Raw genomic sequence first — 13,886 nt, 5'->3', positions numbered from 1 at the left:
TCTTGCACTTCCGCTATCTACAAGCAGAGGAAATATAGTTCCATGAAACATCTGCCATGTGAGCTCTGGAGAGTTTAATTAAATTTCAAAGAAGTTAAGAAATATTAAATCACACATAAATGGGAGTCATATTTTAAAAGGAACTGGGGCCAGGAAAGAATTCTAAGAAATGTACATCAGAAGTGAAGGAATGACGGATGTTAACAGAATAACAAGTTGGAAGGGACATTGGAGGTCTTCTAGTCCAACCCCCTGCTCAGGCAGGAAACCCTATAGCATTTCAGACAAATGGTTATACAATCTCTTCTTGAAAACTTCCAGTGTTGGAGCATTCACAACTTCTGGAGGCAATTTGTTCCACTGATTAATTGTTCTGTCAGGAAAGTTTTCCTTTGTTCTAGGTCCGGGATGGCAAACCTATGGCACGTGTGCCACAGGTGGCACGCTGAGCCATTTGTCAGGGCACGCGATGCGTTGCCCTTTCAACTGGCCAGTGCATATGTGGGTGCTGGCCAGCTGACTTTAGCCTTTTTTTTTTAAGGCCATTTTTCTCCCTCCCAGCTCCAGAGGCTTTCTAGGAGCCTGGGGAGGGCGAAAACAGCCTCCCCCGCCCCCCTGCCCGGAGGCTTCAGGAGCTTCCCTGAAGCCTCCGGAGGGCAAAAAACCAGCCCTATGGGCAAACCAGACGTTCAGGAACAGACTTCTGGTTTGCTCGCAGGGCCGGTTTAAGTCCTCTGGAGTCTTCAGGAGCCTTCTGGAGGCTTCCCTAAAGGCTCTGGAGGACAAAAAATGACCCTACGAGGAAATCGACGTCTGGTTTGTCTGTTGGGCAGTTTTTAGTCCTCCAGAGCCTTCAGGGAAGCCTCCGGAAGTCCCCTGAAGTCCCCGAAGGACTTAAACCGGCCCTACAAGCAAACCAGATGTCCGTTCCCGAACTTCCGGTTTGCCTGTAGAGCTGGATTTTTGTGCTCCAGAGGCTTCAGGAGCCTCCGGAGGGCCTCCGGCGGGGAGGGGAGGTTGTTTTCACCCTCCCCAGGCTCCTATAAAGCCTCTGGAGCCTGGGGAGGGCGAAAAAAGCATGCAAAAAATGGGCGGGAGCGCCTTCATGCGCGCATGTGCACTGTGGGGGTTGTCGCACATTGCATTATGGGTGTAGCACGCCCATGCACGACCCCCCTTATGGCACGCGAGCCAAAAGGGTTCACCATCGCTGTTCTAGGTTGTTTCTGTCCTTGATTAGTTTCCATCCATTGCTTCTTGTTCTACTTTCAGGTACTCTGAAGAATAGTTTGACTTCCTCTTCTTTATGGCAGCCCTTGGACATTGCAACTTTGCTATCGTGTCACCCCATTCCTCCTTTTTCAGTAAACTTGACATATCCAATTCCAGCTACTGTTCTTTATACATTTTAGCCTCCAGTCCCCTAATCATCTTCTTTGCTCTTCTCTGCACTCTTTCTAGAGTCTCCACATCTTTTTCACACTGTGACAACCAAAGCTGGATGCAGTATTCCAAATGTGCTTTTACTAAGGCATTATAAAGTGGTATTAACACTTCACGTGATCTTGATTCTATCCCTCTGTAATGCAGCCTAAGACAGTATTGGCTTTGCAAATAAAACCAATAAATGGGACAATAACCGGAGCTGTTACTTGCCAAATGCCACAGCCTTTCTACCAGCTTTTATTACAATGAAAAACAAATGGAAGGCAAATGGAATCTGATTGAAATGGTCTCCTGATAAGGTGCTAGAATTTGGAGCATTCTTTTATGAAGGCATCTGTAAGATTTCACTTCACCAACACAACATGTTATCTACTTTCCATTTACTTGGAGTGGTGGAAATGCACATACTTTGAGCCACAGAGATTGATCATATTGATGTTTAATTTGGATCAGAGAGATGTATTTAAATTTAATTTGGATTGGAATTACTTTATCTGGTGGGGTGAATCCTTCCATTTCACCATTATTTCAGTGGCAAGGATTTTATCAAGAGATCTTACAAAGTTCCCCCTTAAATTGGAAAGTAAAATACACTAGCAATTGAAAAGGGTTTAGGGAGAGGATTAACATCTGCTAATCCTGATAATACTGTTATGTTGACCATTCAAAGTGAGGATGGGGGAAATGCAGACGGAAAGAGATAAAACCACATCTGTACAATAAAAATATTAAAATAAGAGATATTAAAATATAAAATAAGTAAACCCTGATACCATAACTAAATTTAGCTCACTCTGTCCTAGTGCTTGGGGTGGGTGAGTGGGTGGGGAGAGCCAGGTTGTGAGTGCTTTTTGGGAAGTTTAATATTGTGAGGACCTACCAAATTTCAGGGGGAAGGGTGCAATAAGGTAGTGGCTACTATGAAAAAAGCAACTTCCTGGATCCCATAGATGGCAACACTTATGGGAAGAGATTAAGGATGTGCCCATCTTATTCAATCTAGTAGAAGGGGCAGATGTTCTTAGGGAGAGGCAGTGTCACACATAACCTGACCCCATGTCATATAGGGCATTAAAAGAAATAAACAGCACTTTGAATGGCATCTGGAAGGAGACTAGGATCCAATGCAACTTGCACAGCAAGGATATAACATGGGTAAACCTAGGGATAGAATCAGTCACTGCATGTGCTGCCACATTGTAGATCACTTGTAATTTCCAAATGGTCTTCAATGGCAGCTCCTTGTAGTGTGTGCTGCAGAAATACAAGTGGGAAGTGACCAAAGCATGAATAACTCTGGGCAACGCCTCCCAGTCCAGAAAAGGGTGAAATTGGCACACGTGACAAAGCTGAGCATAGGCCTTGGTAGCCAGAGCTGCCACCTAATACCTTGAGCAGGAACAGTGAGTCCAGGACAACTCCCAAATTGCACACCAGCTTAGTCCAGGGGATGGCCTCCTCGTCCATAGTCAAAAGGTGACACATGACCTGGGCTTGATCCAGGGCCACACACACACACACACAGACACACACACACATGCTATTAATTAATTTGTAAACACAATGGATGACTATCAAATTTAGTCCTATACCTAAGGCACTCACCAAGACTGATGGTGGCAGTACCTGACTTCTTTATCTAAAAGATAACCAGTAAATTCAGTTAACACTTACCCTATTTCCCCCCAAATAAGACCCAACTGGAAAATATGCCCTACCGTGATTTTTCAGGATGCTCATAATATAAGCCCTACCCCCAAAATAAGACTCAGTTACGATCGTCAGCCAGACGTATGCATTTAGTATTGTACTTCCCCAGAAAACAAGACCTAACCAGAAGATAAGCTCCAATGCGTCTTTTGGAGCAAAAATTAATATAAGACCCAGGTTTTTTTTTCGGGGAAACACAGTAGATAGAGGACCAGCAGGAAATATCTGCAAAAACATTTAGGAAAATGTCAGTGGCAACCCACATCAGTATTATTGCCAAAAGAGGTACATGAATGTACCCTTGAAGTGAGCAGAAATGAAGCTTGATTCAAAGAAGGAGTTTTCCTTTTTTTCAGAGTAGATCCATTAAAATTAAGGTTCACAGAATATTTAAAAAAATATTCAACAGTGGAAAAATCCTCCAGAATAGTAACTAAAGACTGAAAATCCTCACAATTTTCAAGCATCAGAGAAGAATAATGGAAAAGAACATGAACATTTGAGTGTGACGTGTGTGTGAAAAAGGCAAAGACAGTGGCTACAACTAAGCAATTGAAGCACCATCATCCCCGTTTTTATAGGTAATTGAATAATATATAGTCACAGAAACCATCTTGATTTTTTGATCTTTCCCCACAGATCTCTTGGAATAGAGTACTCTGATAAAAGAAGAACTGGCTGAAACACTAACAAGAGCCTTGTACAACTGCTGTATTTAATTGAAAGTCCCATCTGTAGCAAAATAAAATCAATCATAAATAGGTAGTAGCCATAACCTTCGTTTTATGCCATGTCTTCCTTGCTGGCCCCAAGAATCCACTTAAACGACATATTTACTTGTGAACATCTAGGTAGAAATGCGTAAGCGCCTTCGGGATCAGAAATATTAGAAATTTGGTTATGCTGGGGCATGAACAAAATAAACCTGCTGAGTAGACATCTGTAGATGACCTACTTCTGAAAGCATCTGCCCCAGGATAAGGCTGGATGGGGGAAATAACCATATGTATCCCCCTTTCCCTTCCAAGGGGGAGGAGGAAATGATACCATTGGGATTATGGGTCAGTAAGCTTAATAGCCATCTGTTGTCAGGGAGAGGAGATTAAACTCATGGGAGACAGTGACTTTCCTCTCCTTTCTAGCATAAGGACCAGTTAAAGTCTTCCAAATTTTGGTATGGAACTTAAAATACATTGGGTAATTTCCTTCATCAAATTCAAAACCTTTCAGACACAACCAATCCTTCTAAAACATTGTTCTAGAGCAGGGGTGGGTTGCTGTCAGCATTACTGCCAGTTCAGTGCATGCACAAATTTTGCATGTGCACACTTGCTTTGCTCACGCGTGTGCACATTTGCAAATAAATAAGTCTGCGCACGTGCAAAATGTTAAAAAAATGTGAGAAAAATAAAACTTGTACAATGAAAATTGTTCTGCGCATGCGCATAACCAAAAATCAAGATGGCGCTGTTGTGGAGAATCGATTGGGGGGCGTAGCAGGCCTTGGTTGCTGCCGGTTCCAGCAACCCAGGCTGCCAAACCACTACTGGTTCAGCTGAACCGGTCCAAACCGGTAGGAACCCACCACTGTTCCAGACAAAGATCTTCGGTATGTAGTGGGAAACCACTCATTTAAATAGTTCTGCCTGCCCACATGGGTGTCTTGCCGAACTCTGTATTGTCCAGATTAACTTAGAATCATAGTTGACAAAACCTTACAGGCCATCTGGCCCAGCTTTCTTTTTAAGGAAGGACCAGCAAGCAGGGTGTTCTGTTTGACAAAAGACCCGCCCGTCTCTGTTTGAACAGTAGTGGGTACAGATCTGCCTTAGCAAGATGGTTCATCTTGAAAAGGCACATTACTCTTCCTTTTTTAAAATTAAATTTTATATTAGGCATGTTGCACTTCCTTGATGGAGGCAAAGTGAAGCAGATGTGCCTCAGGTGACTGATCCATATCACAACCATTTCTATCTGCAAAAACCATTGTTCCAAGGGAAGGAAAACCTCACGGTCTCTTCATCGATTGGAAGCGGTTTTCATGGAGGCTTGCCTAAGGGACACTCCCCTTGACTCACCACCAAAGCATAATGCCAGTTTTGTCAGCCCAATTATACAACTTGAGAAATGGAAAACCATCAATAAAGCCTGTTTTTCTATAAAAACAGAAAGGCTTTAAAACTTGCCCTGTCTTTTTGCTTTCTAATGTTTATACAACTTTACCATACATTGCTTTTGATCAAGGGTCTTCAAAACTTGGCAAGTTTAAGACTTCAACTCCCAGAATTCCTGAACTAACATGACTGGAGGAAGAATTCTGGGAGTTGCAGTCCACAAGTCTTAAAGCTGTCAAGTTTGAAGAGCCCTGTTCTAGATCTTCCTTCTGGTTTGCTCTCAGCTATGTCCTACATGCATCTCTCACATTAGGGATAATTTAATTCCTCCTTGTCACCAATTTATGTGAACATCGCTTCCCTTTCCCCAGTCAGCAATTGATTGAGACTTGTGAGTGAGGTGGGGGAAAAACTTATCCCAAGTAAACTTTTCTGGATCTGAGAGTGGAGTGTCTCTCTTAAATTTAACTGAAAAAGTGTATCTAATTAGTAACAATACTAATTGTGGCTTACGATCAAAATTGAGACTGGAACTCCCAGCATTAAGACTGTGGTAATTGAGTCATGCCCAGTTTTACATACAGCAGGGGTGTCCAAACTTGGCAACTTTAAGACTTGTGGACTTCAACTCCCAGAATTCCCCAGCCAGCAGAGCTGGCTGGGGAATTCTGGGAGTTGAAGTCCACAAGTCTTAAAGTTGCCAAGTTTGGACACCCCTGACATACAGTATATTTATTTTTGCTGTGGTTAATCACATGGTTGTTAAGTGAATCCATCTCCACCCATTGTCTTTGTCAAAAGCTGGCTGGGAAAGTTGCAAATGACAATCATGTGACACCCCAGGATGCTGCACCATCACAAATACATGCAGGTTACCAAGCACCTGGATGTGGTGATGCTGCAACAGTCATAAGTGGGGGAACCAATCACAAGTCCTTTTCTTTAAAGAGCTGTTGATGTTAGATACTTCCCCCTCTATTGCGGCTGAACAATAGAAGTCTCCACTCAGGTCCTCTGTTGCCGGCGGGAACAGAGGAGCACCTGATTGGCTGAGAGGCTGGACAGCTCCCATTTAAAAAGGGGAGCTGGCCGACCATCTCTCTTCAGTGGATGTTTGCACGTACTTCAATAAAGAGCTGTTATTGCTAGCCTTTTGTGTCTTCCTTTACCCAATCTAACTGTTGTAACTTTGAACAATTGTTAAACAAATGGTCATACATAGAGGACTACCTGTACCAATAGCAAAAAAGAGAGTTGCAGCCAATACAAATTATTTTTCTTTTGAGGGAAATTTTGTGGAATTACAACATTCACTTACTTTTCTAGCCCACTTTTATTTTATTGTCATTATCTTTAATTCTTACCTCATCTGGTAATTTTGAATGTATTAGATTATCTATTGGACAGGACAAAGATGTAAACAGATAATTGTAATTCTAAATAATCAAATGGCTGTCGATGCTTATGACCAATACAGTCTGAAATCCTCTGTTAAACTTTATCAGAAAGATGATATTAAATTATACACATAATTGTTCTCATATTGCTTGATTGTACGAAGCAATAAACAGGCCAGGTTTAAAAACCAACACCAATATATACTGCAAAGTTTCTTAGTGTGTAAGAAACTGGAAATGCAGGATATAGTCTCATTCACTTTATCAATTGAGCTAAAAGTATATGAATGCAAAATTTGATATCACCCAGGAAAATATCTATTACATATTATACAAGCAACGAAAAAATTTACAAAAGCTGAACAGGCTATTGGAGAACTAAGCTGTGAGGCACAATTTTCTTCACCTTGGTACCTTCAGAAAAATGAGTATTGCAGTTCTCACATTTCCTAGCTAAACTAATTGAATCCCTATATATATGCAGGCTCTCAGGCTGCAGAAAGGCATTTGGTGCATAATTTAGACAGGAAATCAATTTCTTATTTCATTTTGAATACACTTCCACATTTTTGCCCTTGAAAAACTGGGAGAAAAAACTAGGAAAGAATATTTGGTAAAGAAATACAAAGGATAAGATAACCTCCTGTATTCCAAAGTTATTACATGATACCAAGGAGGGAGAGGGAGAGAGAAAGCGACTTTTCTGTTTAGAATTATAAGATCTGCCCGAAAACTACACAACTTGGTATTAGTATAGTAACAACTTTGGAGGACAGGAGCTTATCTTAAATATTTACATAATGATTCCTTATCAAGACTAGCAGTACCACCCAAGCGGCTGGAATTCTGTACACATTTTCCTGAAACTTTATTAGGACTGCTTTTTCTGACTGCATAATATGAATGTATAGAAACTGTAAAATTTTAAGAAAAGTAATTCAGTTAGTAGAAATCCAATCTCTCACATTTAGTAGGAAATGAAATCCATCTTAAAAGGATTAATTTTTAAACAGATGCAAGAATGAATAATATCAAAGAAAAAGAAGACCACATTCAGCATTTATTTATTTTTTTAAATTTATTGATCAATTCTGTATTGAGTAAGCAACATTTTTGGCAGAGGGCATATTTTGAATTTTGTGAAAATGCATTAGGCATACAGGTAGTTATCAAATTGCAACCACAATTGAGCCCAACATTATTGTTCCTAAGTGAGACAAATGTTAAGTGGGTTTTGCTCCGTTTTACAACCTTTCTTGCCATAGTTGTTAAGTGAATCATTGCAGTTTTTAACTTAGTAATACTGTTGCTAAGTCAGGGGTGTCCAAACTTGGGAACTTTAAGACTGGTGGACTTCAACTCCCAGAATTCCCCAGCCAGGCTGGCTGGGGAATTCTGGGAGTTGAAGTCCACAAGTCTTAAAGTTCCCAAGTTTGGACACCCCTGTGCTAAGTGAATCTAGCTTCCCCATTGACTTTGCTTGTCAGAAGGTCTCAAAAGGTGACCACATGATCCCGGGACATTGCAACCATCATAAATATAACTCAGTTGTCAACGATCTGAATTTTGATCACGTGATGGTGGGAATGCTGCAACAATCGCAAGTGTGAAAAACGATCATCAAGTCACTTTTTTCAGTGCTTTTGTAACTTTGAACAGTCACTAAATGAACTGTTGCAAGTCAAGGACTACCTGTACTTATAAAACAGTTGCTATGTGAGAATTATCTAGTCACAAAATAATTATGCTAGAAATATAGTCACTTATATCTCTACATTTATCAAAAACTAGCCTCTCAGCATGCTCTCTAGCTTCCCAATACTTATTGCTCCAAAAAATCATTGCAGGAAATAAATATGAGGCTAGCAGGTGGCACTCTGGTTTACAATGAGCCATCTTTCTATTTAATTTTGTTTAAAAAATATTTTAAAAAGTTAAGATAGGCTCTGAGCCTGATGAGGACCAAAGAAAGTGCTGGGTATGATATGCTGTGGACGCTGCATCATCTATTTTTGTTCTATATAATCTGACTCTAATGCTTTTAAGATCTTGTCATCACCCCATTCAGTTGATAGAGCAACCGAATTCTATCCATTACGATATTCTTGTACTCTGGAAGATGACATCAATACCAGCTCTAAAAAAAAAGTGCTAGCACTTTGTTCTTCTGGATTTCTCCTCTATTGCATTATTGGAAATTTGTTTCATATTTCAATGGGTTGTGCATTGATTTGAACATTTCAAGTCACAGCTTAATTCTTTTCTGAGTTCTGTATTACAAAGCCCAGGCTTTCCAAAATTATCATGTTAGATAAGAACATAGGATGGGAAAAAATGATACAGAAAGGAGCAGGTAGGAGCATATTTTGGTAATCAGCCAAGTCAAGAGTTTTTAAATCAAAAATATTTTTAGAATGAAGACTTTTTTTAGTAGAAACTTCAGAGCAGAATGACCACTAATGGTTGCCAAGGAAAACTTTACAAAACATACCTAAGAATACTCATAAGGTCATGATCACAGTATGTGCTTATGATCTTTATGGAATTCATCAGCTTCTATTCAGATAGTTAGTGCAAAAAAATAACTTCACCCCTCACTTTGGTATCTCTACTCAACTGTATTTCTTATATCAAGATGTAGACTTTACAATCTTTGTCTATAGTAGGTAGATATTTTTCTTAAATATCTGGATGGATTTAAGAGGCTGCCATCAAACATAGCTGATAGCTGAACTCCATAGCTAGAACAACCCAAGTAACGTCATAGAAATTCTATTCTACATTTACAATTTACAATCGCAGTTCATCTTTGAGATACCTGGTGTGTCCAAATCCATCATTTGTAATTTCATGGATACTGATGAACGTCTAAGTACTTTCCTAGTCCATACAGCTGCAGAAGAAAATGTAAAATGTTTATACTTTTATTTTATTCCAGAAGTGGTTTACTTTCCTATTGCAATTAATATATTCCCAGGTCTCTTAGCATTATTAGTTTATCTACTATTTTAGACATCTTGGAATCCCATGTAATCACGTGCTATAAAAACAGATGGCATCCAGGTCAGGTGAACACTATAGAGCATATAATACTTGGAATATATGAAGCCATACATGTCAAAAAATGTTGACATTTCAGGAAAACCTAGACTCTTTGAATGTGGCCTCATTTTAGAAGTTGCTCTTCAGACTTTCACAATCTGTTATCTTTCAGATGTGCTAGAATTTGACTCTTAATAATTCTCAGAATATCAAAATCAAAAACATCTGCTTAATTATTTAATCAATGCAGAGATGAAAACAAGGTCTTTCAGTTCAAGAATGCATTCTTACCGATTAAATAATATTCAGCGTAACAATGATATCTCAAAATACATTTGTTCCCCTGCCTTTCTCTCACACAGAGATTTAGGCCTAGTGCTGTTTAAATGTAAAATAACTTTTTCAATTCCAGATGAAGATAAGAAAACATAGTGACAGTATGTGATTAGGGAATGCCCGTGGAAGTCTCAGACACTGAAATGGGTGCTGAATAAGATTAAGTGGAATAGGATTTTAGAGTCATAGCTATTTCTGTGTCCCATTGAAAGTATGCCAAATAATAGAACATAAGTAATTCTCTGATTCAGATCAGATTATAGTTTATAGTTTTATAAAGTGTATGTGTGTGTGTGTGTGTGTGTGTGTGTGTTTGTGTGCATAAATTTCAAACGACCATGAGTAATTATATCCAAATTTCCACACCCACACACCCCTTCTATTAGAAAATCCCACATTTGCAGATCCCATTTGAGCAATGCATCTAAGATTTGACTTCCCCAGCCACTGTAATTAAATTATGCTTGCTAAAATATGAACTGAAATATGAACTACCCTGCAAAGCTATCCGTAATGAAGATAAGCTGATCTTGATGTCAATCCTCCTCAGCCTTCCACTTGTCTTTTACTTGATACCCCTGCCAAATCTCCTTTTCCAGCGATACCAAAATAAAAAAGGTGACATTGCTATCCCGCAGGCCTTTGCCATCAAATTATCGAAGGCCCAAGGCCCAAACTCCAGCGCTCCAAAACGTGACAGCCCATCCACCCAGGTCAAAAGAGGACAGCTTCAGCATGCGTGGGTGGGGGGGGGGAGGAGGGAGATTGAAAAGGGCTGGCCTTGGTGACGTCACAATGTCATATGCAAATGAGGAGACCGTCAGCACAGGCTTTCAGTCCCAGGCAGCCAATGGCAACAGAAACCAGTTTTTAATCTTAATCCCTTGACGAAGAAGCGAATAACAAAAGAAGACAAGCAAGAGAAGGCAACGGGGGATGCGAGAAAGAGGAGAAATCACTGTGACATTCACGAAATTAGGTGTTTGTTCTTTTTTTCCCCTTCCCCTTTCCCCTTAGGAACTGGATCTAGAAAGTTGTCATTTAACATCATTGCTCCCTTTCTTCCCCCACCCCACCTCTGTTTCGTCTTTAAAGAGAAAAAGACACCCATTCTCTGCTTTATTGTATCTGACGTGGTGGGCTTTAAACCAGAAGCTGATGTCACTCAACAGTCCAGTCCTTTCGGAAAACGCAAGGCCCTGCCTGGTCTTACCCAACGCTACTTGCCAGGGATCTCAAAAGGAGAACTTCCAGATCCCTGTCCTTCCCAGCCTCTCCGCCTTACCCATCCAAGGACGCGCCTGAAAACTATGGGGACACTGGGCACGTCTAAACCCAGAGAGGCGGTCCGATCAGTCCCTTCGCCCAGCTCCACCAAAGGTGAAATCGCCAGCGAAGCAACACGAACGGAAGGAAGAGACCGAGCAAAACCGGGCCAACATCCGCCCCACATCTAGCTGGGCATTAGCTGTAAGGGACCCATCTCACCCATTTCCCACCTAGCGAGCCGGGCCGGATTGCGGCGATTAATCCCCTCCCTGGCAGAGCTACGGGTAAACTGGCGCTCAAGGCTAAAACTGAACGCAAAGTCCCGGCTCTGAGATCTGCAGCTAATTTACGAGGAAGCTTTTGCAATCCGCCAGCGCCTGCTACGACCTCAATGAGGGGGAGAAGCGAGTTTCCGCACCAACAAGGCGAGGGGTGGTATTTGTTTTAAAATTTATTTATTTTGTCACTCACGTACAAGAAAACAGGAATTAAGAATAATAAACATGAATAAGAACACAGGAAATGGGTACAAATAAATGGGGACATTAGGACTGGGACGTTAGGCACAGCTGGTCTTCCCTTTCTCCTCTCCGCATCTTTCCTTCCTTCCCTCGCAGAATTTTAGTCGTTGCTGCGGGTTGGCTGCGCCTCTTCTTGACGGTTCCCCAAAGAAAGTCAAAGACAAAAGGCTCTTTTTGCACCATTGACGAAGCCAGTCAAACGGCTCAAATCCCTAGTTCCTCGCCGGCTCCTTCTGACACCCCCCCTCCCGGCAGCCTTTTGTTTAATAGCGATTCCTTTCCCCGATGAACTAACACTATTCATTGTGAAGTGTTACGAAACGGATAATCAGCGCACCTGTTTTTAAACCTGCCTCGTAAACCTTAACACTCGTATGATACGCGCGCACACACACATCAGTTTTCACCCGCAAGTGGTTTAAAGTAAACAAGATGCCACCAATAGCCTCCCCCCCCGACCCCCACCCACTCCATACCTAGCGAGTCTGGTTTCTCAACTCAAAACAAAGATCTTGATCTATTCTGCTAGCGCCGAATAAGGCTGCTTGGTCTCTCTCCCTGCTAACCAGAAGATGAAACCACAAGGCGTCCATAACAACATACTAAGAAATCGACAACGAAGCGCCAAGGCGCAAAGATGTGCTGCCAAATACAAAGGACAATTAAAAATGTCACCCCAGGAAGAAAATCGGTATCAAAACTGAATGTCAAACGCTACTGCGAAAAAGAAAACATGCGGTACTGAACCAAAGAAACAGAAAACAAAGAAACAAAGACCCGAGCAACATCTACAGCATGCAGTATCTATCGCAGGGGGCTTCTTTCCCACAAAGAGAGGGTCCTCCAGTTTAAAAATAAACTGCCGGAGAGAGGGAGAGCATCACTTACCTTCACTTGCCTTTTAATGTCATCAACTGTTTTGTAAATCACGCCACAAGCACACACATATATTTTAAAAAATCCTACAAGTTTTTTTTTACAGCACCAGCGTTAGGCGAAGTCTGTGAGGTAGTTTTAATTGAAATCAGCAACTAAGGTTCATAACAGAACTGAGGATAGTTTTTTTGTTTTGTTTTAAAAGACACCCCACCGGGAAAAAAAAATATTAGACACGAGCAAGAAAAGGAGAAGGTTGCGGCGGTAATGTCAATTGTGTCTCTGATCTTCCCAGAAGATATGCAACGCTGCAAAATGCATGCAGATGCCCTTGCATCCGGACGCGCTCCCTCCCCAAATGTACTCCTCGTATTATTATTTTTCGGGGATTGCTGAATCCCCAGTTGATCTTGGCTCAGAAATTGGAACGTTCAAACAGCTGACTGTGGCGTCACAAAGGAGCCCGCCCGCCGCCGGAATGGTAACCGCTCGCCCCAGCCAATCAGAGACGGCCAACGGCTGAAAGGCGGGGCTTTTGTGCCTCGGTGGGGGGAGTTCTGAGGCTCCACGTGAGTGTTGAGACCCGTGGTGGAAAGAAAGACTGGGCTTGTGACGCGGTGGCAGAGGTAGGTCTCTTAATACAAAGTAGATCCGTGTGATCCGTTCCTCCGAGGGATCTGAAAGGCAGGCGGGGCGAAGGACCGAAAATAAGGGGGGGGGACACCCCTCTTATGGGATCGCTTTAGAATCCGGTGAAATAAAGAACTTTTTCTGTGTCTGCTCCTGAGGTCTTAGTGAGGATCTTGAAAAAGCTGCTCAGTTCGCGTTCAGATTTCCAAGGGATCGCCCTGTCAAAAAAAAAAAACAAGAAACACAGACCCGTAGAAGTGATATTTGCAATAACGTTCGGCAATCACGTTATGTTAACTAATGTGTGTCTGCCACCATCCACGAATTCACAGTAATTGTTGCACTTGTTTTGCATAAGAATTGTGTGGTTACCTAGCCTGCATTTCCTTCCCATTCTTAGACATGCACGCTAACATTGGGGTGGGTTCCCCCCCCCCTTTTCTCCACACCTATCTGCCAAAGGAGATGGTGTTTTGCCCATTTTGAAGTAGGCTCTTGACTTAAAAAGTTTAGGGTAAAGTAGGGTTTATTTTAGATCTTTCTCT

The 13,886-nt window shown here is 41.6% G+C and overlaps 1 protein-coding gene across 5 annotated transcripts in view; it reads right to left on the bottom strand.

Moving 5' to 3' along the window:
- The window catches only part of TP53INP2 (tumor protein p53 inducible nuclear protein 2), a 36,935-nt gene extending 23,807 nt beyond the window's left edge, over window positions 1-13,128 (bottom strand). For 4 of the 5 annotated variants that reach the window (XM_081946529.1, XM_081946528.1, XM_081946531.1 and 1 more), the window contains exon 1: window positions 12,724-13,128. The gene's annotated coding sequence lies outside the window, so the exon portion shown is untranslated. Of the gene's footprint in view, window positions 1-9,485; window positions 9,544-12,723 lie in introns of those variants that run through there. The other variant, XM_081946530.1, reaches the window with a different exon arrangement.
- Between the last annotated feature and the right edge of the window lie 758 nt (window positions 13,129-13,886).

The sequence above is a fragment of the Natrix helvetica genome, assembly GCF_964273705.1.
Source record: "Natrix helvetica genome assembly, chromosome: 3".
Lineage (NCBI taxonomy): Eukaryota > Metazoa > Chordata > Lepidosauria > Squamata > Natricidae > Natrix > Natrix helvetica.
The sequence above is the reverse complement of the archived record's forward strand: the minus strand, read 5'-3'. Positions and strand labels throughout refer to the sequence as shown.